This window comes from Eurosta solidaginis, chromosome 2 (genome assembly GCF_040869045.1).
Source record: "Eurosta solidaginis isolate ZX-2024a chromosome 2, ASM4086904v1, whole genome shotgun sequence".
In the NCBI taxonomy this organism is placed as follows: domain Eukaryota; kingdom Metazoa; phylum Arthropoda; class Insecta; order Diptera; family Tephritidae; genus Eurosta; species Eurosta solidaginis.
The window spans coordinates 108,541,437-108,566,296 of NC_090320.1; the positions used below are offsets into that span (position 1 = coordinate 108,541,437).

The 24,860-nt window shown below is 41.1% G+C and overlaps 1 protein-coding gene across 1 annotated transcript in view; it reads left to right on the top strand.

Moving 5' to 3' along the window:
* Positions 1-17,386: 17,386 nt before the first annotated feature.
* The window catches only part of Kdm5 (Lysine demethylase 5), a 624,217-nt gene continuing 616,743 nt past the window's right edge, over positions 17,387-24,860 (top strand). Inside the window, exon 1 of the mRNA XM_067766082.1 lies at positions 17,387-17,650. The gene's annotated coding sequence lies outside the window, so the exon portion shown is untranslated. The remainder of the gene's footprint in view (positions 17,651-24,860) is intronic.

The window sequence follows — 24,860 nt, forward strand, 5'->3', positions numbered from 1 at the left end:
AAACAGGTGGAAACTAGCCATTATTTGTTCGTCCGTGCATTGTGTGCGCTCACACAAGGTGTTCTGCTTAAAAAGGAAATCTGCTACGCTCCCAGTGCCGTCGAACGAGATTTTCCACTCCTGCGGTTTCACTACTATGCTGCTCGGAGCAGGGTACATTGGTGGTATTACTGTTGGAAGTGGGTTACGGTCCATCCTATTCGCGTTCCGGTTTTGATTCGTTGATTGCTGCGCAGATTCGAGAGCGGCGTTGAGCTGGTCCATATTGTTTCTAGTTGACCCCATCTCCCTCCGAATTTCCTCCTGCGAAGCCTGGAACAGTTGGTGTAGCACGTCCACCCACGAGCCTCCACGAGTAGCTTCGTTCTGGATCCCTGGAGTATTCGTCCGGTCACTTGCAGCTTCTCTTATATTTCCCATTCCATAATTTGGTGGTAAAGCACCAGCTCCATCTGGTGCGTAGGTCGACACATTGGTCATTAGCCCCGAGATATCATGCGCGTTTAATAGGGGCGCATTCGGATTACTGGTGCTTCCAGGTCTGTCCAGTTTATCGCGAGGGTCATTCAGGTCCGAGCCCATATTTGTCCCCGCGGGATCCCCATATGGTCCACCTACTGGGGTGTGCACCACCAAGGGGCGCCTGGCCTTGGAGAAAGCCCCCTATTATTACCGACCCGGTTCTGGCTCCCCCGAAAGCTTCCCGCACTCCCGAACGGAGTATTTCGGCCCGGTTGGCCGTACGACTGCTCGCGTGACATAGTCAGGTGAAAAAAATAATAAAAAAAAATGTAACTTGTTATGTGGTAGTTCGGAAAAAAACTTTTGCCGCGTAATGCAGTTAGGTGTCCAAAAAAAAAAGGTCAGAATTCCCCCTTCATCTTACATTTTCGACGACGGTTTGTAAAAAAAAAGGTTTATATATATATATTTATATGCAAAAAAAATTTTTTGGTGCTAGAAAAAAAAATTTGAGAATAACTACAATGATTACTTTACTTCTTCGATAATCGTATCGAATACAGAAAAAAAATTCCAAAAGCTGGAAAAAAACGGTTAGTTAAATATAGATATATTATGCAGTCAATGGGAATGCTGACGGTTCGATTCCTCAAGAAGGCACAGGATAGAGGCAGAAAAAACACAAATCCATTCATACTTGTCCCTAGTGCTCCCAACCGCAATGCGAGGGGGTCTTAAGGCCCCCTCCGAGACTGGTTGGGGCCACTAGGGTCACTCCAGGCACACACGGGTTGGTCTCAACACGCCCAGCCGCAACGCAGGGGCAGTCTCCAGGGGCTTGCCCCTGGGACTGGTTGGGGGTCTTGAGGCCTCCCGTCCATTCACCCGGGACACCCCTCCTGCCTCCGCCGCAATGGGCGCAGCTGTTTCGGAGCCGTTCCCCAGTCTGGTGGGACAGGAAGGAGTGCCACTTTGAATCCCAGCTCAACCCGTCACAATCCAGGTGGTATTCTAAACTACCACCTGGGACGTGGGATGAGCTGGGGTTCTTTCGTCGCATACACACACGCACTCACACTAACAACACAAATTCGGCAAAACTAAAAGAACTATTAAAAATTTTAACATTACAAAAAAAAATTTAATAAACCCCAATTAGCGGACACATATTTTACCTAGGCCGACTACGGACAACATTCCGGCAACATAAAAACCCCACTTACAAAAAAAATTAAGTGCGTGCAGCACTGCCTCACTGGGTGAAATAAAAACAATCCGGATAACTTGACGTTCAGTCTCGTGGATCCCTCAGATACCGGAGACGATGATCACTCCGGACACCCTGATCCGTCTAACCATCCCACCGCAACGCAGGTGGCTGCTCCTGCGGCTGCTCACCCCGGGCTGGTGGGATGGTCAACTTCACACTTTGACCAGGAGTGACCCTCGCATCCGGCGCCTCAGGAACCACGTTGGGCGCCATCTGTTATGGCGCCCTCAGCAACTGTCATCGCGACAGTGCCTCGGACGCCAAAACGTTGGGCGCCAACTGTTATGGAAACGCATTTACAGTGGAAGCAGTAAGGAAGGCGGTCGGCATGATGTGGTGGTGCACATTGGCTAGTCATTGTCGGCTGGGGCGGGTCCTTGCCAACCTTACTGTTCCTGCGCCATAATCAGAAAAAAGTTTCTATCATGCCTATCAAAACTAGCTGTCAAAAAGCGCATAGACGACTCAAAACGCTTATAATTCAAAATAAAACAACATCCGGCCGAACAGGATGTCACGGACAGACCGTTAACATTCAAAAAATTCAAATTCAAAAAAACTCAAAAAAATCTAACTCAAAAGGAGACAAAGCTAACCGAACCGGAAATGACTGGTTACTAACTGATAAAATTTAAAATACAAAAAAACGCTGAAAATAAAAATAAAAAAAACTGAAAAGGGAAAAGGAAAGAAAAATAAACAAAAAGGGCCGAATATACATAGGGGCGCCGCGGGTGGTGTTGCGACGCCCTGTGCATTATCGCACCCTCAAAATCCATGGCCACCGTGGCACCTAAAATTCCGGTGGCCCCTTACCTGTCCTACCTAGTGCCTTCTAAATAAAGATGAACGGCAACATTCCCATTACACACACTTTATTTATAATTCATTGCAATAAAACTTACTCAAAATGTATCTGGGTATATATCGAATTAATACGAGGTGAACCTATTAAGTCTAAAACTAACTAATGGTCAATCTTACAAAATCACGACCAAGTATAAGGACTCGTTCATCACTGAAAGTTAACTAGGTTTTATATCTGATTCGCATCTCCGATTAACGCGGATAATAAAAGAACTGAGTCTGCCTTGATTTTGCTTTTGCAAGATAATATTCCTTACAAACGTTTTGGCCTAAGACCTTAATTGATTGCAACAATACGTATATACCGGGAAACGAGTGCAATACATCTAGATTTATACTAGGACTCATCCAAGTATCACAAAATAAATGTACAGCGAAGGAAAGAAATAAAATCTCCTAAACTAATCCCCTTTCATTAGTACGTGTGTCTAAGCCACAATAATCTTACTGCAATAATCTTCTGCCGTCTTTAATTTCTTCTGATTATACTTAAAGCTTCAGAGAAACGATCGCCCAGCAATTCAACAGGCCTGCGTTCTTTAAATTATTCGAATTATTCGGATTGTTCAACTATTCGATTAGATTCGCTTCGAATAATTCAAAGTACGTATATTCGCATGTAACTTCGTTAAAATTGAAAACTGGAAAATTTTAATGTAATTATTGAATCATTAGTACTTCAGGGGTAAGTATTAGTAACTATGGTTAGGTATTAGTGTTGGTGCGTTAAATGCTACTAATTCTAGTTGAGTGTAATCGATACTTGTGTCGACGTTGTAACTACGAATGTGGTTTGTTGGGTTTCTATGTATATGAGTGTGTTGTTTCGTGAAGAAGAATCACAAAAAAAGTTCAGCACACCCTTCATATTTTATAATAAAGTCGCTACTAAATTCTAATTACCCTTCGCCTCTTCAATCTTGTATTAATTAAAGAGCGCTTGGTGGCTCTGTTATCTGAGTTACCTTTTCCTACTCTCTTGGTTGTTCCTATGGCACTTCATAAAGTGTTATTTGTTATTTCAAAATTCCTACTGGTTATACGCTAAAACGCATCCCAAAGATGCTGACCTGATGATGTGCAAAATATATGTGTCTAATACGTGTACATGACAATAGGCCTAATAGTTTATTGCTATTCCCACAATGACAATCCGCACCCTTATTTACCTAAATAACTAATCATACATATTAAGGCTAGGTATGTGTATTGGATGTTTATAAATCTATTGCGAGCTACGTAATTCTACATATGTATTTACGATGATGCCTTCATTTGCCACTCTCTAATCTATATTATGGATAATAAGTAAATATGTGTATATACATATATATATATATACATTTTGCCTACATCGTAAGAAAAATTCAATTTACAAATTTTGTTTAATTTTCCTTCTTTTCTTGGTTTAATTAGGAGCTTTAAAAGCATGACTAAATTAATTAAATGACCGAACGATTTACTGACTACCTTTGTAATTGAAATTCTTAAATAAATTGTATATGCATTATGCAACTATAATTTTGTGTTTTTTTTTTTGTTTTTTGTTTTTGTTAATGTTGAACTTAAAGTAAAGGGAAACAAAGGACAGTAAGTAAGCAGTTCGTCAAAATGTACTTCATGGGTTTTATTTGACGACACTATGGTCCAGATATTTGGATTTTGAATTATATTCCATTATAAATTATAGTCAATTTGATTAGGTAATCATATATTCCTACTCTAAGGTAGAAGTACTATTTGCACATCGTTCAGCAAATTTTCTTTTTCCAGGTAGTGCTGAATTACATATATTAGTTTATATTCTTACTTATATAGCTGCTAGTTGCTATTAATTTAATGGTGATAACCACCCTTGATATTATTAAGGCTTGAGTAAAACTTGTTAATAAAACATAACTGATTGGAAAAAAGTAAACTACCAAATTTAAACATGAAAATTCCAGCTTAGAAAATTGTAGTTGTCCGCTTTACGGAACGAACTCACCACTTTAAATGTAGTTGTTGGTTGTCGTAGTCGGGATTTGCAGCAGGCCTTGCTGTTGTTGTTGTTGCTGGTATTGTAGTAGTAGCTGGTATTGTGAGCTGTGGTGCCGCCTGTTGTTGCTGTTGACGGTAGTGGCGCAGGCCTATGTTCGTTGCAACTGGTGATGGTTATACCGACGATGGTGATTGCGCGTTGTAATGGTAGGCGCTGTCGGTGGTGCTTGGTGCGCTGTAAGGGTTATTTTTGCACCGGTGATGGGGGTTTGGCGCGTTTTGGTGGCGCTGTTGGTGGTGCTTGGTGCGTTGTAATGGTTATGGTTGCACCGGCGATGGTGGTTGGCGCGTTTTGGTGGCGCTGTAGTAGTGGTGCACGGTTTCGGTGGGCACGGTTGGCGGTCGTGCACTGTATTGGTTGTGGTTGCACAGGCGATGCTGGTTGGCGCGTTTGGTTGATATAAGGACGGCTGGCGGACGTGAATTAGAGCTGGCGGGTCTGCCAAATATTGCCGGGCGTTACAACGCTGCTTATGGGTCACCAATTGCTTATCAATTGCATAGAATCGTGTAGGAAAACGACGACGAGGTGCTGGCTGCTGTATTCCCAACTTCTTTACCACGTTGCCGCCTGAAATGTGGGTGCGGTGCTACCTCTCGTTGTTAGTTTAGTGGTGATGTGGTTAGGGGCGTCGTTGCTGCTGGTACGGATGCAACCCCTACTTTCCGCAGAATTTAAACACTTTTCGGGGCATTAAACGCTTTGGCTAATAGGCTTTGCTCGAATTGTCATTGTTGCCAATATGTCAAGTCGCCCCTCGCATACGAACTCCGCGTGCCAATCAGGACAAGAAAGAATTAAAAGCACATAAATTGTCCGCGTGCCAACCAGGATCAGAAAGAATTAAAACCACTCAAATCACTAAACGCCACTATAAATTGGTAATCCTCGTTCCGCGTGCCAACCAGCAAAAGGAAGCATTAAAAGCACACAAATCGCTAAGCCAATCAGTAAAAGGAAGCATTAAGAGCACACAAATCGCTAAGCCAACCAGTAAAAGGAAGCATTAAAAACACACAAATTGCTAAACCACTATAGATCTGTAATCCTCAGTTGATCGCGTGCCAACCAGGAAGAACAAAAACATTCAAAGCACACCAATCGCTAAGCCACTATAAATTCGTTAATTCTTGTCTGACTTCCTCCGTCCGCTGCCAACCAGGAAAAGGAAAAACGAAAGATTTTTCATCTGCGGAAACTCGTGGTTTTTTTTTTTTTTGCTAGTGATCGCCGAAATTTTCTTTCTTTGTTTCGATACTTTTGTATCGCAACTTTCGCCCCATCACCAGTCACTAGGTGTGTTCGCACGAAAACGCTCCCAAGTGGACCGTAACAGTAGACCATAACAGCAGACCGTAACATATTTAAGGAGATAAGTTTTTAAATTATCGAAGCAAAGCCCCGCGACCAAAAATCTATTCCTATTCCTAAACCTTACAGGCGATAATTTTAGTTTTATGATGTGAAATGAAAGGAATCGAAGACATGTTTTCATTTAACGAAAAAGCGTCGCAGGCGAAAATTTGGATTAAAAAATCGCGCGATTTTCATATTTTATGATAAGATTTAAGCGAGAGGGGAAGGGAAGAGAAGAGAAAAGGAGAGAAGAAAAGGAAGGGAAGAGAAGAGGAGTGAAGAGAAGAGAAGGAAAGGGAAGAGAAGGAAATGGCGGAGAAGAAAATAGAAGGGAAGAGAAGAGGAGGGAAGGAAAGGTTGGGGAAGAAAAGGAAAGGGTGGAAAAGAGAAGGAAAGGGAAGAGAAGAGAAGGGAAGATAAGAGAGAAGAGAAGATGAGAAAAGACTGCGCCTAAATAAAAATGAATATTCTAAAAATATGCCAGCATCACTTTATTTCGATAAATAGACGATTTCTCTTTTCTTTTAATATACTAAATTGCAAAATATTCAGTAAATTACAAAAACAATAGGGGGACTCATGTAACCTTATAAATGCCTTATAAAGTGTGTAGACGTATACATTTATCTAGTGCGTAAACGAGCTGTCAAATTTTGTATGGAAAATCATTTACACAATCTGTATAAATTTACGCGCACATTTTATTGTGTAAAAGCGGTAAACTATTTTCATCAGAAATCTCCAACATCAGCAGGTAAAGACGTTGTAGTTTTGATTTTAACTTAATACTGGCATTTTTTAATTTGTATAACAATCAAAAAAATTTTGTTTGCCATTAATACAGCTGATAAACAATCAAGTTTATCAAGAATTTTACTAGGTGCGTTCATATAACAGTGTGTGTAAATGGATATAATTTTACCTTATAAGTTTATATGTAGTTTATTTAAATTTATGTTGAGCCGCCACCGCCTTGTATTAATCCTAACAGAGAACGACAAAGGTAATTTCCATTGTTGCTGAGCTTGCAACACTGTTCACTTTCATGTGTTTTTATTTGGACAGTAATTTTTGCAATATTTGTGTTGATATTTTATAAGTAAATTAGTGAAATTTAACATAATTTTTTCGTTAATTGGTGCAAGTTAGATTATGTTAATATACTAAATATAAAAAGTAAAGTGTTGTGCGCGCTTAAAAGATTGTAAACGTGCGGAAACAATATGTATCACACCAACCTGTTTTTGGCCGATAACTTTTAAACGGGTGCAAAAAGTTAACTTATGCTCTTGGATTCTTAATCTAGACGTAAATACGCTTCTTTTGATACCTCACTCGAAAATCTTGGCCCTACTTTAGGGTGGGGCCCCTAAACTGCACTACTACTGTGTGAAGAAAAGTATGTGCTGCACCGTCTTTTAAAACGTTACCTTACTTACGACCGCTTATGCCTGTTTCTGCTGGGTTCCTTATTTCCAGTGCTGTGCTATGTTAAGCTGCAGTTATTGGTGCCGTATGTCGTACCGCCGTAGTCGTATCCCTAACGTAATCAGCGGTTTATCGTTACGAAGGTAAACCAAAAACCAATTGGTTAGCTGCGATACGGGTACGACCTTAGCGGCACCAAAAATCGATTGCATTGATTCCCGTAAGGTTGGACGAATCAGCTGTTATAAGGTTACCGATACGGGTACCGATAACGCACCAATGTCTGCAGCTTTATTCTGTATATATGTGTATTAGGCAAGGTGCACACGAGGCTACGCGTCATAGACGCTGCTGGCGAAATTTGTACGCTTTGATGCCGAACACATGTATTTGAATGGAGAGCTGCATACAAGGCGTCAGCTGCATGAAAGCGACAAAGCATGAAATTTTCGTGTAGCTGGGCGTACAGCAATGATGGTCGCTAGGCGTAAATACGCCTAGAAAAGAGCAAGAAGAAGATGTTTGTTTACAATTTTTCGTTTGCAAACTTGTGTGCTGTGCTTCTGTTGCTATAATTATATATTGAATTTATTTCATATAAAAAAATATAAAATGGTCGACGCGACTAAATTCGTTCAATTGGTTGAGAATTATCCTTGCCTATACAAAAATAATTTAGCAGAATATTCGAAGAAAGATGTTACAGAAAGAGCCTGGGCAGCAATTGGTGTGGAAATGAATTGGTCATGTGTATAGATTTTGGATTTCTTTTTATAAATAAAAACAAATAATATGTCTAAATAGATCTAAATTTATTACACTCTTCCTGACAGTGCCTGATTGCAACGAAAAATGGAAGAACTTGCGAAATGGCTTTGTAAGAAGTCTCAAGCCATCTCCTAGTGGATCTTCTACTAAAGCGAAGAGGCCTTACTATTTGCACGACATTATGCAATTCGTGCTTCCATATGTAAAACCAGTGCATCATTCTGAAAATACCAGCAACATTATAATATCAGAAATGGAAGAACAATATTTGGATGAAATTGAAAATGGATCAATTGCTGACGACAACTACAGCGATTGTGCCCCCACGAAGACAGGGTCTTTGATCTGCAACAACCTAGAATCACATCCAGCCAAATAAAGCAATTTTGAACCAACATTTAGTGCCAAGAAAAGAAATAAAACAGCCCGAGATGAAGTCGATGTGGCGGTGCTAAATTACCTTAAAACAAAAAAGGGAAATACAACTTCAGAAGATCCAAAAAAAAAAATGTTTCTAATGAGCTTACTTCCCGACGTAAGAAGTCTTTCTCTCGAGAATTTGCGCACATTTAAAATTCGATCTATGATGCTGCTAGAGGAGCTTTTAAATGGACAAAGGGCACAATCCGTCAGGCGGGAACTCTTTGATCCAGCAACATCTTATGGTATGCACCCCAGCTCCTTCGCCCGAGTAAACTTGCGTTTTTGTATATTATTTATTATATAATTATACTATTATTTAGTTATAAACAGATGTTAGAATGGGTATGTTTTCAATGGGCTGATCTCATAAGTATCTTACTACATAGAAGTAGTCATGAATTAGACGATACAATAGTGAACGAAAAAAGTACCAGTGTTACAAGTGGATGCTAGTTTGAATACATGTACACCCAGGGAAGTAAGTATTGGCACAAGGCCTTTTTGCGGTTTTCACCTAGTGTTGCTTTAGAAAAATAATTATATAAATATATATATAAATAAGATGGACTAAAAAATCACATGCTTAAAATGTTTCCCAAAATTTAGAACATGTTTTTGAAATCGGTTTGCATAGTTTTCGTTCATTTAAGTTTTATTTAAAAATAGTGAAAACAAAAAAGGAAGTAGCTGAAACAACTTGCAATTAATTTTTGCTGCTATAATTTTATTCGCATGTGTAGACATAGTTCAAACTAGCCTCATTCACAGAACAGATCGAGTACTATTCGTAATATTATTTGATATGAATTATTATTCACTTTTTTCAACTATTTGAATTAAATTTAATGCAATAAATGTTGTTAAATGGAAAGTAAAACAGTCTAACAGTTTTTATAAACAATAATTCCACTGCCAGGGCAAAGAAAAATTTGGTAATAAAAAATAATTTCTTAAATAGTGTCGTAAGTTTTGTGGGGCAGAATTTTCCATTATGTTTACATTATCGAACTCTGGCAGAGTACTTATGTTCCGTTGAACTGGTTGCTGGTTTTCGATATCGGGAAGGAAGATCGTGTATGATATGCCATCTTTTTTCCTTATAAAATTATGTAGGATACAAGCACTTTGTATAATTGAAATGATTGTTTCGTACTTTTGGCATCGTATAGGTGTTGAGAAAATTCCAAATTTTTTTACCATCATCCTGAAACTGCACTCTATGTTCTTCCTACCGCGACTTAGTCTATAATTAAATATGCGCATCTTGTTGACAATGTTTCTTTCCGGATAAGGCCGCATAACATTTTTCCTTAAAGGAAAGGCGATATCTGCTACGAAATAATATGGAAACTTATTTCCACTGTCGTCATGCGGTAGTTCCTTTGGGGATGGTAAATTATTGTAACTTTCTAACCAACGTCCAAACGTCGAAATTCTAAAAACTCCCCCGTCGCTATTTTGTCCTGCAAATCCGCATTCTATTGATGTAAATATCCCGTCGGCATCGCGACAGGCAAGTAATATTACTGAATGTTAGTTTTTGTAATTGAAATTAGCTGAACCCGAATTTGGATATTTTTGAATTCGCACATGCTTTCCGTCGATAGCTCCTAAGCAATTTGGCAGCTGCCATAGATCAGAGAACCATCCCGAAATACTCTTCCAACGCTCCTCATTTGGCAACGTCATATAACAATCTTTTAATGAATTCCATATAGCTTTTGTTGTTTCTTCAACAATTACTCCGATTGTACGTTCTCCTCTTTGAAAATATAAAGCAAGCGCATTGAACGTGCATCCTGTAGCCAGATACCTAAACAAAAAGTCATAAAGAATTTAGACCACGCACATACACAACAACATGTTCGCTACCAACTCAGTAGTGGCCTCAATTCAAAGATACTCATATCTAATGAAAAGCTCCGACTCAGAAAATATTCCTATAACAAATCGAATTTGTCATCAGAACAGTGTTGTTGTAGCAACACCTAATACTAGGATTTTCAACAGAGTTGGACGACAAAGGAATTACTGCTAGAGTTGTTGGTTCTACATTACAATTGACTCGGTGGTGTATGTCATGCGGATTACATGACGCATGCCGGGGTGATTCTGGATAAGTAAGAATTTACTCTGTAACAATATCGAAGCTGTGCAAGTGACAAGGTGACAAGGAACTCACTGGGAAGTGTTTAATTACCCCAGGTCCCGGAAGGTTTTGGAGGGACTAAGCACTATTGAAAGTACTTTAACCAGATTATGAAAGGCGAGATGGTATCGGGCCCTGGAAATGTGCGTACTTATCTGCAACGTATGGAAATGCGGTTTAAGCCAACTGTGTTTAGAAACCTTTGCGGACCAGCTCGTATTTATTTGGATAAAACGGTTTTCGGTCAGGAAATCCCGAGTTAGAAAATTTTAGAAGCAGCTTGTTTAGCATATCATTTCGATCTTCAACAAGGAAGAGTTCGTGTTATTCAGATGTCATAACCAAGCATTCCATAGCAGTTATGAGTGTAGAATTATGGTAGGCCTGCATCTGTATCCAGTGGAGGTTATGTAGGTCGGAAGACCATACTGGTGGCTCACAAAAAATATCGGTCGGCCAATTCCGTTCTACATCGTCAAAGGTGTTGCTTTGTTCTTTCATCCAGGTGCTGCAAGCGATTTTGTGTCGCATCTCTACGCAGCAGTTTAAATGGCCTAGGTGGTTATGTGCAATTTAGTGATAACGACGGCTCATAGCTTTCACCACAATCAAATCCAATCGCTCGCTCAACAGTTGAATACAGCAATTGTGTAGGTTAGGGAAACATACTCTTAGTCCCTACCTCCCTTTGCACCGTTTGCCAGCACAGAATATATACGTTTGCGACATCCGCCCAATGCAGCTCCTGCCATGGACGGTGCCACTTTCCTAGATGTTCTGGTCTCCACGACGATCTGCACTGCAGACGTGTTCTGGGTATAATGTCCACCGAAAAGATCGTGAGAGCGGAAATGGAGGCGGCCTCGAGTTTATCATACACCACTCTGTGCAATATCATATATTTGATCCCGGCATCGACCGCAGGGACAGTGTCTTAGAAAGTCAAGGCCTATCTGTCCGGTCAGGCGATGCAAACCTAGAAATCATCAACATCTACATCCCTCCTGCCACCTGTTGCCCCAGTGGATACCGCCCTAATATCAGAGCCTTACTCACTGGAAACAATCGCATTATCTTAGGCGATTTCAATGCCCATCACGATCTATAGTATTCAAACTTGCGGGCGGACAGTAGGGGTGAGATGTTGGTGGATCAAATAGAAGAAACGACGTTCTGCACAATAAACGGAGACGCCCCCATACGTATGGTAGGAGGCTGTCCCAGTTCGTCGGACATATCAATCGTGAGCTCAGGACTCGTAAACTGCGTCAACTGGCAGCCGATGGTAACATTGGCATCCGACCACCTGCCTATACTTATTTCGCTCGAGCGTTCCGCTGACTTCATCGTCACAGAAAAACGCACTTTCATTAACTTTAAAAAAGGAAAGTGGGACGAATACAAATCAGACAACCGCTTTGCTGCCCTCCCTATCCCGACTGACGCGCGCCACGGCACGTTTAACTCCCGCCGCTAGAATTCCCGTAATTCGGCCCCACTTCCCGGCGGAGGCCGCAAGTTTAGCGAGAAAACGTGACCTTATAAGACAGCTCGATCCCGGCGACCCCCAATTAAGGGATATAAACCAACGCATCAGATTGCTTGTGGATGAACACAAGCGGGCGAGATGGAAGGAGCATTTAAGCGGTTGTAACCTCTCTGCCGCTGTAGGTAAACTTTGGTCCACCGTAAAATTCCTATCGAATCCGTCTAGGCACAATGACAAAGTTTCCATCGCCTTTGGTGATAAAGTGCTGTCGGATGCAAAAAAATGCGCGAGCGCTTTCTGCCGACAATATATAATGCATTCTACGGTCGATAAAGATTGACGGAGGGCCAACAGACACGCACATAAACATAAATTCAGCGCGCCACCAATTACCATCACCGCCAAAGAGGTTGGCGATGCCATCGGTCATGCTAAACCACCCAAAGCAGTGGGCTTAAAAGCCTAGGGAAAGAGGGTTTCAAATATTTAGTGCATGTCTTCAACCTGTATCTTTCCAACTTTGTCATACCCGAATAATGGAAAATGGCCAAGGTGATCCCGCTACTAAAGCCTGGGAAACCAGCTAACATAGGAGAGTCATATCGCCCGATATCTCTCCTGTGGCCAGTAGCCAAGGCGCTTGAAGCCATTTTGCTCCCCTAATTCAAAGCAAATTTGCAACTAGCCAATCATCAGCATGTCTTCAGAAAACTACACAGCACATCCACCGCGTTAAATGCCATTAGTACTCAAATAAATTGCGGATTAAATCAAAACCCTCATCATCGGACAGTACTCATTGCGTTAGACCTGTCAAAAGCTTTTGATACGGTCAACTATGGCACGTTACTGCAAGACCTGGAAGGGTCTCCCCTTCCTCTAAGTCTTAAAAGGTGGACCGCAAATTATCTGTCTGTTCGGCTAGCATCGGTGCAATTCAGGAATGCAACATCCAAACCAAGAGGAATTAAACAAGGTGTGGAACAGGGTGGTGTCCTATCCCCTATTTTGTTTAACTTGGAGAGCATGCAACCGCAATTGTACCGAAATCCAGAGGCGTAATAAAAACCTCAAACCTCTTGCCGGCAGCACTTGGGGCAAAGATAAAGAAATGCTCATTACCACTTACAAAGCAATTGGCCGGCCGATTGCATTCCACGCGTCCCCGTTATGGTGGCCAAGCCTAAAGGCTACTCACTGGAAGAATTTACAGGCCTGCCAAAATACCGCCTTCAGTACCGCTACGGGCTGTCGTCTTACGTCCCCAGAACACCATCTACATATTGAGGCGAGAATACTCCTCATTAGGGAGAGAAATGAAATGATAACGAAACAGTTTCTGTTGAATACCCAGAAACCTGGACATCCCAACAGACATCTGATTGATGAGGCTACACCGCCCAGGGCTTAAGAGGTAATCTCCGTAAGCATTATGAGGAAATAAGGTACCTGAGGACACAGCCATATACAGCTAAAAAGCACAAACAGGTCCTCAGTGAAATCCACAAAGAGTCGGACCTCTATGCCAGGAATTGCCCGGTGAATCCAGTACTTAAAGAACAATACCCAAAACTAGCAGAAGAGGAACGACCACTGTTAACACAACAACAGGAGAAACGCACTCTGCCTAGGGAAACGTGCGTCACTCTAGCTCAACTTCGATCTGGATACTGTAACAGGTTAAACTCTTATATATCCAGAATCAACCCCGACATACAAAATGTATGCCCCGCTTGCAATGTGTCCCCACATGACACCATCCATCTCTTTAATTGTAATGTGGAACCAACGCCTCTAACACCCCTTTAATTATGGTCCACCCCTGTCGAAACAGCAAGTTTCCTTGGACTCCCGTTAGAGGATGTTGATGGCGATTTGTGATCGGTCGCAGCTATTAGTGGGGCGAAACATTACTACAACAACAACAACAACGTTACTGAACCTTTTCCGAAAATGAGGCCCTACACAATTGAATCCCGTACATTGAATGAAACAATGTTATACACATACCTTAATGTTACCATAAGCCGTTCTTCAGGAGGGACACTTTCACGCATATTGGTGTTTTCTTTCTGTATGAAAGCACCAACGAGCATAACCAAATCCTTGAATGTAGCTTTTGACATGCGATAAAATGTCCGGAACTTTGTATCATCCTGAGACAACTCCTTTGCACATACAAACAATCTACAACTAACATTTTTCTGAATATATGGATGTGCCCAATATTTTCGCTTTGCTTTCTTTTCCTTTCTGCGACGAAGGAAATTTAGCAATACCAATTCTTCGTCGCTGCACATGTTTATGTTGACCGATACAAACAAAAATTGTTATTGAAAACCGTTTGGACTTGAAAATTCTTTTTTTTCTCTTATGCGCGGTGGTGAAAACTTTTGTTTTTAATTTTATACAAAATCAACTTTTGTATAATGGCAACTATACCCTACAAGAAACGCTAATAAAAATTATAAATGTAAGGCGCGATAACCTCCGAAGAGATCTATGGCCGAGCTTCTCTTCCAATTTGCGTCGTGCTCCTCTTGATTTTTCCCTACAAATTGGCCGGACGGGACCTACATGTTTTATGCCGACTCCGAACGGCATCTGCAAGGCAGATGAGTTTTCACTGTGAGCTTTTCATGGCAGAAATGCAATCGGAGCGCTTGCCAGACACTGCCGAGGGGTGACCCCGCTTAGAAAAATTTTCTTCTAATTGAAAAATCTTATTTCTAAAATTTTGATGTTGCTTTGCCCGGGAGTTGAACCCAGGGAATACGGTGTGATAGGCTGAGCACGCTACCATCACACCACGGTGTTCCTTTGTTCGCACACGCATGTTCGCATGTACCCAACGACAGCCTATAATCATGAAAAAGGACTCAAACTGGGAAAGCTTCGGACACCTGGTACAGAACGAAAGAACATACAGCAGATACCATTATGCATGTGAGACAGATACATAATTCTCAACGGAATTTTATGTATGCGAGAACAGTTTATCCGATTTAATCAAGTTGTCACTACTGACTGTCATATGACAATCAAATGATTATCAAGGTTGTTTTGTTATTTTTTAAATTCCGCCATATTCAACCGACGAAAACCATATAAAAAATAAGTTTAAAAAATGAAAAAGAGAGCATTTCAAAGCTCCATGCTAAAAGAAAAAAAAATCGAAAACAATATTAAAAAATACCAAAAGCTGTCGGAATGTGTGGGACCCACTCAAAAAATTGATTGATTGATTGAAAATAATAGTGGTTAGTGGTGATTCATTTTTAAATGTGTTTCCGCATGAGGAAAGGGCTCTTCTGTTGTTTTGTTATTTTCTGAATTTAAATTGAACATTCTGAACTCGAATTCTTGTAAAACTATTTATTTTAAACAAATAAGAAACACGTATGCTTTTATCACTTACAAAATTAAACACGTAATGAAATAAAGTAAATAAAAAGCAAAAAGCATTGTTTCATTTTTGGCGGAATATAACAATGGTCATTTATGATAGTATAACAGTCAAACCTGATATCTACAGTAAACTATCATTTATGACACTTTTTGATAGTTATAGTGTCAGCACTGATCCAGGAAAAGGAATGAGAGTGAGCAGTACGGCTATATACTTAATCAGTAGGCCATGTTCCCTACAAGAAACGCTGATAGTTTTACTAATACACTCACACTTGTAATTGACAATGCTGATCCTGCGATGACGTAAACATTGATACTCAAATTTATGTATGTTCCTTTGTTCGCTCACGCATGTCCGCATGTTCCCAACGACAGCCTATAATCGTGAAAAAGGACTCAAACTGGGAAAGCTTCGGACACCTGGTACAGAACAAAAGAACATACAGCAGATACCATTATGCATGTGAGACAGATACATAATTCTCAACGGAATTTTATGTATGCGAGAACAGTTTATCCGATTTAATCATGTTGTCACTACTGACTGTCATATGACAATCAAATGTTTATCACGGTTGTTTTGTTATTTTTTAAATTCCGCCATTTTCAACCGACGAAAACCATATAAAAAATAAATTTAAAAAATGAAAAAGAGAGCATTTCAGAGCTCCATGCTAAAAGAAAAAAAATCGAAAATAATATTAAAAAATTCCAAAAGCTGTCGGAATGTATGGGGCGCACTCAAAAAATTGATACGCGAAAAATAATAGTGGTTAGTGGTGATTCATTTTTAAATGTGTTTCCGCATGAGGAAAGCGCTCTTCTGTTGTTTTGTTATTTTCTGAATTTAAATTGAACATTCTGAACTCGAATTCTTATAAAACTATTTATTTTAAACAAATAAGAAACACGTATGCTTTTATCACGTACAAAATTAAATACGTAATGAAATAAAGTAAATAAAAAAGCAAAAAGCATTGTTTCATTTATGGCGGAATATAACAATGGTCATTTATGATAGTATAACAGTCAAACCTGATATCTACAGTAAACTATCATTTATGACACTTTTTGATAGTTAGAGTGTCAGCACTGATCCAGGAAAAGGAATGAGAGTGAGCAGTACGGCTATATACTTAATCAGTAGGCCATTTTGGTGTATAAGAAGGAGACAAAAACTCACACGTACACAGTTGTTTACATCACATTTGCGCAAGTCCACTTAAGTTTGTGATAGAAAGTTTGTATGAGGCGCTGATCGTTAGGGTGACATTGCTGACAATCAGATGATAGTCATATGATAGTCAGTATTCTTGTAGGGTTGGTGTATAAGAAGATACAAAAACTCACACGTACACAGTTGTTTACATCACATTTGCGCAAATCCCCTTAAGATTGTGATAGAAAGTTTGTATGAGGCGCGCTGATCGTTAGGTTGACATTGCTGACAATCAGATGATAGTCATATGATAGTCAGTATTCTTGTAGGGTACGTATGCAGATCTTGAACGTAGAGGAATTGTATCTACATAAAATATCTTGTACGCGTCTATGACGCGTAGCCTCGTGTGCACCTTGCCTTACTGTGCCATATATTCGTAGCAGGCCTAGTGATGTGCTGAAAGCTATAATTTTCGGATCAAATTAGATCTAACCCCAATTGACTGCGATATTCAAGCGATTTATAGTAACCATCTCTCATTATGTCTGATTATCTTATAAACGCTTGAGATACATTTTCCGATGAAAAGTGCATAAAAGTTTGCGACTTTAAAAATATTGATCTATATATGTTATAAAGTGGATAGTGGCAAGAATTTGGAAATATACTTCGTTGCTGATCATAGTCAATTGAAACTTTAAGGATTGAATAATTTAGTGTAAACCAGCCGAAAGTGAATAATAAAATAATTATTGATTCAAGAGCAAATTTTTGTGGAAGTGCGGGTGTTAGTTGTCAGGCATCTTGATTTAAGGATAAAAACCGTAAGATATATAATTTTTATTTCATTACAGTAACCGCAGAAATAACACATATACAAGTATATAAATATTCTATAATGTAAATTTATGTTAGCATTACGAGCCTACTTATATGCAAAAAAAAGGACATTCATAAATATGGAAACATGGTTGCAATGTTGCAACAAAATTAATAGCAAACTATCAGTTGTTTTTCCAGCAACAACAAGTTGTTTTTTTCCCCATATAAAAAATTTGATAAAAATAAATTAAAAACAAGTATTTTAAATCCTATAAGCTGTTTTATATCATGCGCCCCATAACTATACGTTGTTTCACTGCCGCCATTTTAGTATGTTAAAAAAATCGTGTTTATGTTCGTGCTCCTTTTAAACGAATATACATTTTTACCTTATTATTAATAATAATCAGAAGCAGGAATATAAAATTTGGGTAATTGTTTACTTTAGGGTACAACAGATAAAACTCGTCCAAAAATATCGGGAAAGGTATAAAAAGACGCGCTTTGGACCCGAATCACGAATCCGAAAGCGGGAATTAAGAATTTGATTTCTTTTCGGAGATATTTGCAAACAAAATCGAAAATTTGCATGTAGTTTTTGTAATTTTGGTGATTTTGTTGTACCCACAAGAAAAACTGTGGGTAAAAGTGTTTTGCGCGGATATAGTTTTAGACTCTAAACCCGTGTTGGACCCACCCAGGGTAATTTTTGGTAATAGTGCAGTTTACGGTACCCACCGAAATTTGGGCCAAAATTGGTAATAGTCTAGTGGAGGGGTCGACTACTACCAAAAATATCGAGAGAGTGGTCAAACGACGCGTCTTGACATCAGTATTAATAATCCGAAGGCGGAAAATAAAAATTTTAACGCGTTCAAAAGATGTTAACGAAAAACCGAAGAAGACCCGCGGGTACCTCCGAAACCGGGTGTCGGATCCATAGTATTTTTGCGCAGAACACCTTTCTGCGTTGGCGGCCTTCGGCTGCGCTTATAAAAAATAACCCTGGGCTACGCCATGCCAAGTCCGGGTGTGTGGTATAACCGTGGCTACCGCCACGGTGATGCACACTTTTTTTTGGGGGTACGACAACAACAACCACATGGAAATCTGCAACTTCAACTGCAAATATCTCCGGACAGAGATACAATTTTTCTTTTCCCCCATCGTATTATTGTTCTTGAGATTAATACGCGTCGTTTGACACCTCTCTCGATATTATTGGTAGCGTATTAGCAGTCGACCCCTCAACTAGACTATTACCCCAAAATTTTCGAGTGAGGTATCAAAAGACGCGTATTCACGTCTAGAATCCGAAAGCGGAAGTTAACTTTTTTTACCCGTTCAAAAGATATTAACGAAAAATCGAAAAAAGACCCGCGGGTCCCTCCAAAACCGGGGGTGGGATCCATAGTATTTTTGCGCAGAACACCTTTCTGCGTTGGCGGCCTTCGGCCGCGCTTATAAAAAATAACCCTGGGCTACGCCATGCCAATTCCGGGTGTGTGGTATAACCGTGGCTACCGCCACGGTGATGCACACTTTTTTTTGGGGGTACCACACAACAACAACCACATGGAAATCGCCAACTTCAACTGCAAATATCTCCGGACAGAGATAACATTTTTCTTTTCCGCCTTCGGATTATTGTTCTCGAGATTAATACGCGTCTTTTGATACCTCACTCGAAAATCTTAGCCCAACTTTAGGGTGGGTACCGTAAACTGCACTACTACCTAATTTTTTATACGCGCCGCCGAAGGCCGCCATTGCTGAAAAGTGTTCTGCGCAAAAATACTATGGATCCCACCCCCGGTTTCGGAGCGCTCCGGGGCCAGTTTTCTTTTCACAGAAATAAAATTCTTAGGTTCCGTTTTCGGATTCGTGATCCTGGGTACAAAGCGCTTCTTTTGACACCTCTCCCGATATATTTGGACGAGTTTTAGCAGTTGTACCCTAAAGTAAACTATTACCATCGTGGGTCCTACTCTCGTCAATGCAACATCGAAAATTTACAACAAGTTTTTATCAATTGGAAAAAAGATTGATTTCGGAGGTAACCGGCGTCATATTTCGGTTTTTCGTTAATACCTTTTGAACGAATTAGAAGCGCGGAGAACTAGACTATCACCTCGGCATTAAACAAGGTCCCGTCCCGCAAATTTGTAGGAAACACTAAAAGGAGCACGACGCAAATTGAAAGAGAAGCTCGGCCGAAAATCCTTCAGAGGCTATCGCGTCTTATAGTTATTTTTTGGTAAAAGTCTAGTTGAGGGGTTGACTGCTAATACGCTATCAAAAATATCGACAGAGGTGTCAAAAGACGCGTATTGAGCTCGAAAACAATAATACGAAGGCGGAAAAGAAAAATGGTATCTCTGGCCGGATATTTTCATGTGGTTGTTGTAATGTTGTAGTACACACAAGAAAAACGGTGGGTAAAAGTGTTTTGCGCGGATATAGTTTTGGTCTCCACACCGGTGTTGAACCCACCCAGGGTAATTTTTTATAAGCGCGGCCGAAGGCCGCCAACCCAGAAAGGTGTTCTGTGCAAAAATACTATGGATACGATCCCGGTACAAAGGGACACGCGGGTAATTTTTCGGTTTTTCGTTAATATTTTTTGAACGAGGTAAACTTTTCCGCCTTCGGATTAGTAATACTGATGTCAAGACGCGTCGTTTGACACCTCTGTCGACATTTTTGGTTGCGTATTAGCAGTCGACCCCTCATATATATTTAACGTACACAACGGCGGTCGACCACTAAAACTCGTCCCAAAATTCCGGAGGACGACGCGAGTATTGAGTATTATTAACCCGAAGGCAGAAATTTAAAATTTTACCCGTTCCACAGATAATAACGAAAAATGAATGCCACCGAATGTCTTACACCCCAAAATCTTGGGTGGCGTTTGATCAGGATCTACATTTTCGTGAGCATACAGCCGCAATTGTACCGAAATTCCAGAGCCGCAATAAAATCCTCAAATTTCTTGCTGGCAGTACTTTGGGTAAAGATAAAGAAACTCTCATTACCACTTACAAAGCAATTGGTCAGCCGATTGCATGCTACGCGTCACCTAGGGACTACTCACTAGAAGAAGCTACATGCCTGCCAAAATACTGCCCTAAGAACCGCGACGTGGTTGTCTTCGTATGTCCCCAGAACACCATCTACATACATAATGAGAGAATACTCTCCGTTAGGGAAAGAAACGAAATGCTAACAAAATAGTTCCTGTTGAATACCCAGAAACATGGACATCCCAAAAGACATCTGATTGATGAGCCAACACCGCCCAGGGTGTTAAGGGGTCATCTCCGTAAACATTATGAGGAAATACGGCACCTGAGAACACAGCGGTACGAACCGCTTTCCAAGGCGGTCTGTGCTATCCGGAGCGACTCGGGACTTTTCCCGACCAAGGACTGTCATTTCAGTGTAACCCCGTTTAATTTGTTGTGTCCCTCGCACAAATTGTCATCCACCCACCATCTCTTTGCAGCGGGACTACGCCATACTCCTCCTCCGGGAAGGTATCGAACCCAATCCGGGTCCGTCTTCTGACCCGGTCCTGAGAAATGGTTTTGCTGCGTTTGCCGGAAAATAATCGTTTTAGGACGGTCATACTCTTGTCAGTGTGTCATCTGAAAGGGAAGGTTGCATCGGACAGGTTGTTCTGGGCTAGATCCCAAAACCACATGTCCTCGTAACTTTTATAAATCTTTTGTGACTCCCTGTTGTCCACGCCTGATCAGGGGACCGAAATAATATATGCAACTATAGGCCTGTAGTAAAGCAAAGTACGCTGGCCAAGTTGTTCGACACTATTCTTCATCGAAACTTTACCTGCACGTACGAAGCTCGATCAGTAACTGCCAACATGGATTTATGCCAGGCAGATCCACATGCTCAAATTTTCTTTTAGCCTCCCATGAGATCGTAAGGGCAGTTAATTACCAATCCCAACTAGATGTCATATACTCGGATTTTTCTAAAGCGTTTGACAAGGTGGACCATGCTATCCTGTTACATAAATTGAAGCTTTATGGTATTACTGGTTTACTTCTAGACTTTTTCTCTAGTTTTCTTAGTGGCAGAAAACTATTTGTAAAGATGGGTTCAGACACCTCGAGCAGTTGCGTAAACGTATGGTCCGGTACTCCTCAAGGTACCCACTGTGGCCCATTGTTATTTTTATTGTTCATTAATGATCTACCTTCACACTTCAAGTTTGTAAAATGTTTGATGTTCGCCGATGATGTTAAACTTTTGCTGCGAGTTGATAGTATCTCTGATAGCAGAAATCTATAATCTGGTTTAAGTACTTTTGAGATTTGGTGTATATCAAATCACCTATATTTAGATTAGATTATTTATTTATTACGGCCAGAAGCCTAATTCGTAAATTAGAAAATATTACAGTTTTTTATCTTATAGCTAAGGTTTTACAATATTCATATAATTTTGTTTTAAATACTGTTATATATTATATTATATTTATTTATTATTACGGCGTTTTAAGCCTAAAACTTAGATTATTACAAATTATAACTATATTTTAATAATAATAGGATTTCTAGCGTTTGGGGTGTCGGAATGCCTGAGATTCCGATCAGCACGGGAACTGGTGGTCCCAACGGGCGGGTCTTGGAGTCATCTCATTGGGAGGTTGGAAGGACGTGTTCTCAATTCTGCCCTACCCCAAGACGTATGATTACACAGTTTTATTATTTATCCTGTCGGAATGCATTTGATTCCGGTCAACCAAAAAGCTAGCAGCTCAGCAGAAACAACCACTGTTGTTGTTGTTGTAGCAATGCTCGCCCCACCTAATAGCCGCGACCGATCACAAATTGTCATCAATATCCTCTAACGGGAGTCCAAGGAAACTTGTCGTTTCAACAGGGGTGGACCATAAGGAAAGGGGTGTTAGAGGCGTTGGTTCCACATTACAATTAAAGAGATGGTTGGTGTCATGTGGGGACACATTGCAAGCGGGACATACATTTTTAATGTCGGGGTTGATTCTGGATAGGTAAGAGTTTAACCTGTTACAGTATCCAGAACGAAGTTGAGCAAGAGTGACACGCGTTTCCCTGGGGAGTATGCGTTCCTCTTCTGCGAGTTCTGGATATTTTTCTTCAAGTACTGGATTCACCGGGCAATTCCCGACATAAAGGTCCGACGCCTGTCTATGGAGTTCACCAAGGACCTGCTTGTGTTTTTTCGCTTCATACGGCTGGGTTCTCAGGTGCCGTATTTCCTCAAAATGCTTACGGAGATGACTCCTTAGGCCCCCAGGCGGTGCTGGTTCGTCAATCAGATGTCTGTTGGGATGCACAGGTTTCTGGGTATTCAACAGGAACTGTTTGGTCAGCATCTCATTTCTCTCCCTGATGGGGAGTATTCTCGCCTCATTATGCAGATGGTGTTCTGGGGACATAAGAAGACAGCCCGTGGCGATTCTGATAGCAGTATTTTGGCAGGCCTGTAGTTTCTTCCAGTGGGTCGTTTTTAGGCTTGGCGACCATATGGGTGACGCGTAGCACGTAATCGGCTGGCTAATTGCTTTGTATGTGGTCATGAGCGTTTCTTTATCTTTTCCCCAGGTACTGCCAGCAAGGGATTTGAGGATTTTACTACGGCTCTGAATTCTCGGAACAATTGCGGTTGCGTGCGCACCAAAATGTAGATCCTGATCAAACGTCACACCCAAGATTTTGGGGTGTAGGACAGTCGGTAGCATAGTGCCATCGACGTGGATGTTCAATATGGTCGACATTTGGGGCGTCGATGTTGTAAATAAGGTCGCGGAAGATTTAGTCGGTGACAATGCCAGGTTTCGCGAGGCGAAAAAACTGGAGAGATCAGGGAGATAGCCGTTTATTTTATTGCATAGCTCATCGATATCTGGGCCTGGGCCTGTGGCCATTATTGTGTAGTCATCGGCGTAGGAAACGATTGTGACTCCTTCCGGTGGTGAAGGTAGCTTGGATATGTAGAAATTAAACAAAAGTGGGGATAGGACACCACCCTGTGGCACCCCATGTTTGTTGTTGTTGTTGTTGTAGCAATGCTCGCCCCACCTAATAGCCGCGACCGATCACAAATTGTCATCAATATCCTCTAACGGGAGTCCAAGGAAACTTGCCGTTTCAACAGGGGTGGACCATAAGGAAAGGGGTGTTAGAGGCGTTAGTTCCACATTAATATTGAAGAGATGGTTGGTGTCATGTGGGGACACATTGCAAGCGGGGCATACATTTTGTATGTCAGGGTTGATTCTGGATAGGTAAGAGTTTAACCTGTTACAGTATCCAGAACGAAGTTGAGCAAGAGTGACACGCGGTCCCTGGGGAGTATGCGTTCCTCTTCCGCGAGTTCTGGATATTTTTCTTCAAGTACTGGATTCACCGGGCAATTCCCGACATAAAGGTCCGACGCCTGTCTATGGAGTTCACCAAGGACCTGCTTGTGTTTTTTCGCTTCATAAGGCTGGGTTCTCAGGTGCCGTATTTCCTCAAAATGCTTACGGAGATGACTCCTTAGGCCCCTAGGCGGTGCTGGTTCGTCAATCAGATGTCTGTTGGGATGCCCAGGTTTCTGGGTATTCAACAGAAACTGTTTGGTCAGCATCTCATTTCTCTCCCTGATGGGGAGTATTCTCGCCTCATTATGCAGATGGTGTTCTGGGGACATAAGAAGACAGCCCGTGGCGATTCTGAGAGCAGTATTTTGGCAGGCCTGTAGTTTCTTCCAGTAGGTAGTTTTTAGGCTTGGCGACCATATGGGTGACGCGTAGCACGTAATCGGCTGGCTAATTGCTTTGTATGTGGTCATGAGCGGTTCTTTATCTTTTCCCCAGGTACTGCCAGCAAGGGATTTGAGGACTTTATTACGGCTCTGAATTCTCGGAACAATTGCGGTTGCGTGCGCACCAAAATGTAGATCCTGATCAAACGTCACACCCAAGATTTTGGAGTGTAGGACAGTCGGTAGCGTAGTGCCATCGACGTGGATGTTCAATATGGTCGACATTTGGGGCGTCCATGTTGTAAATAAGGTCGCGGAAGATTTAGTCGGTGACAATGCCAGGTTTCGCGAGGCGAAAAAACTGGAGAGATCAGGGAGATAGCCGTTTATTTTATTGCATAGCTCATCGATCTCTGGGCCCGGGCCTGTGGCCATTATTGTGCAGTCATCGGC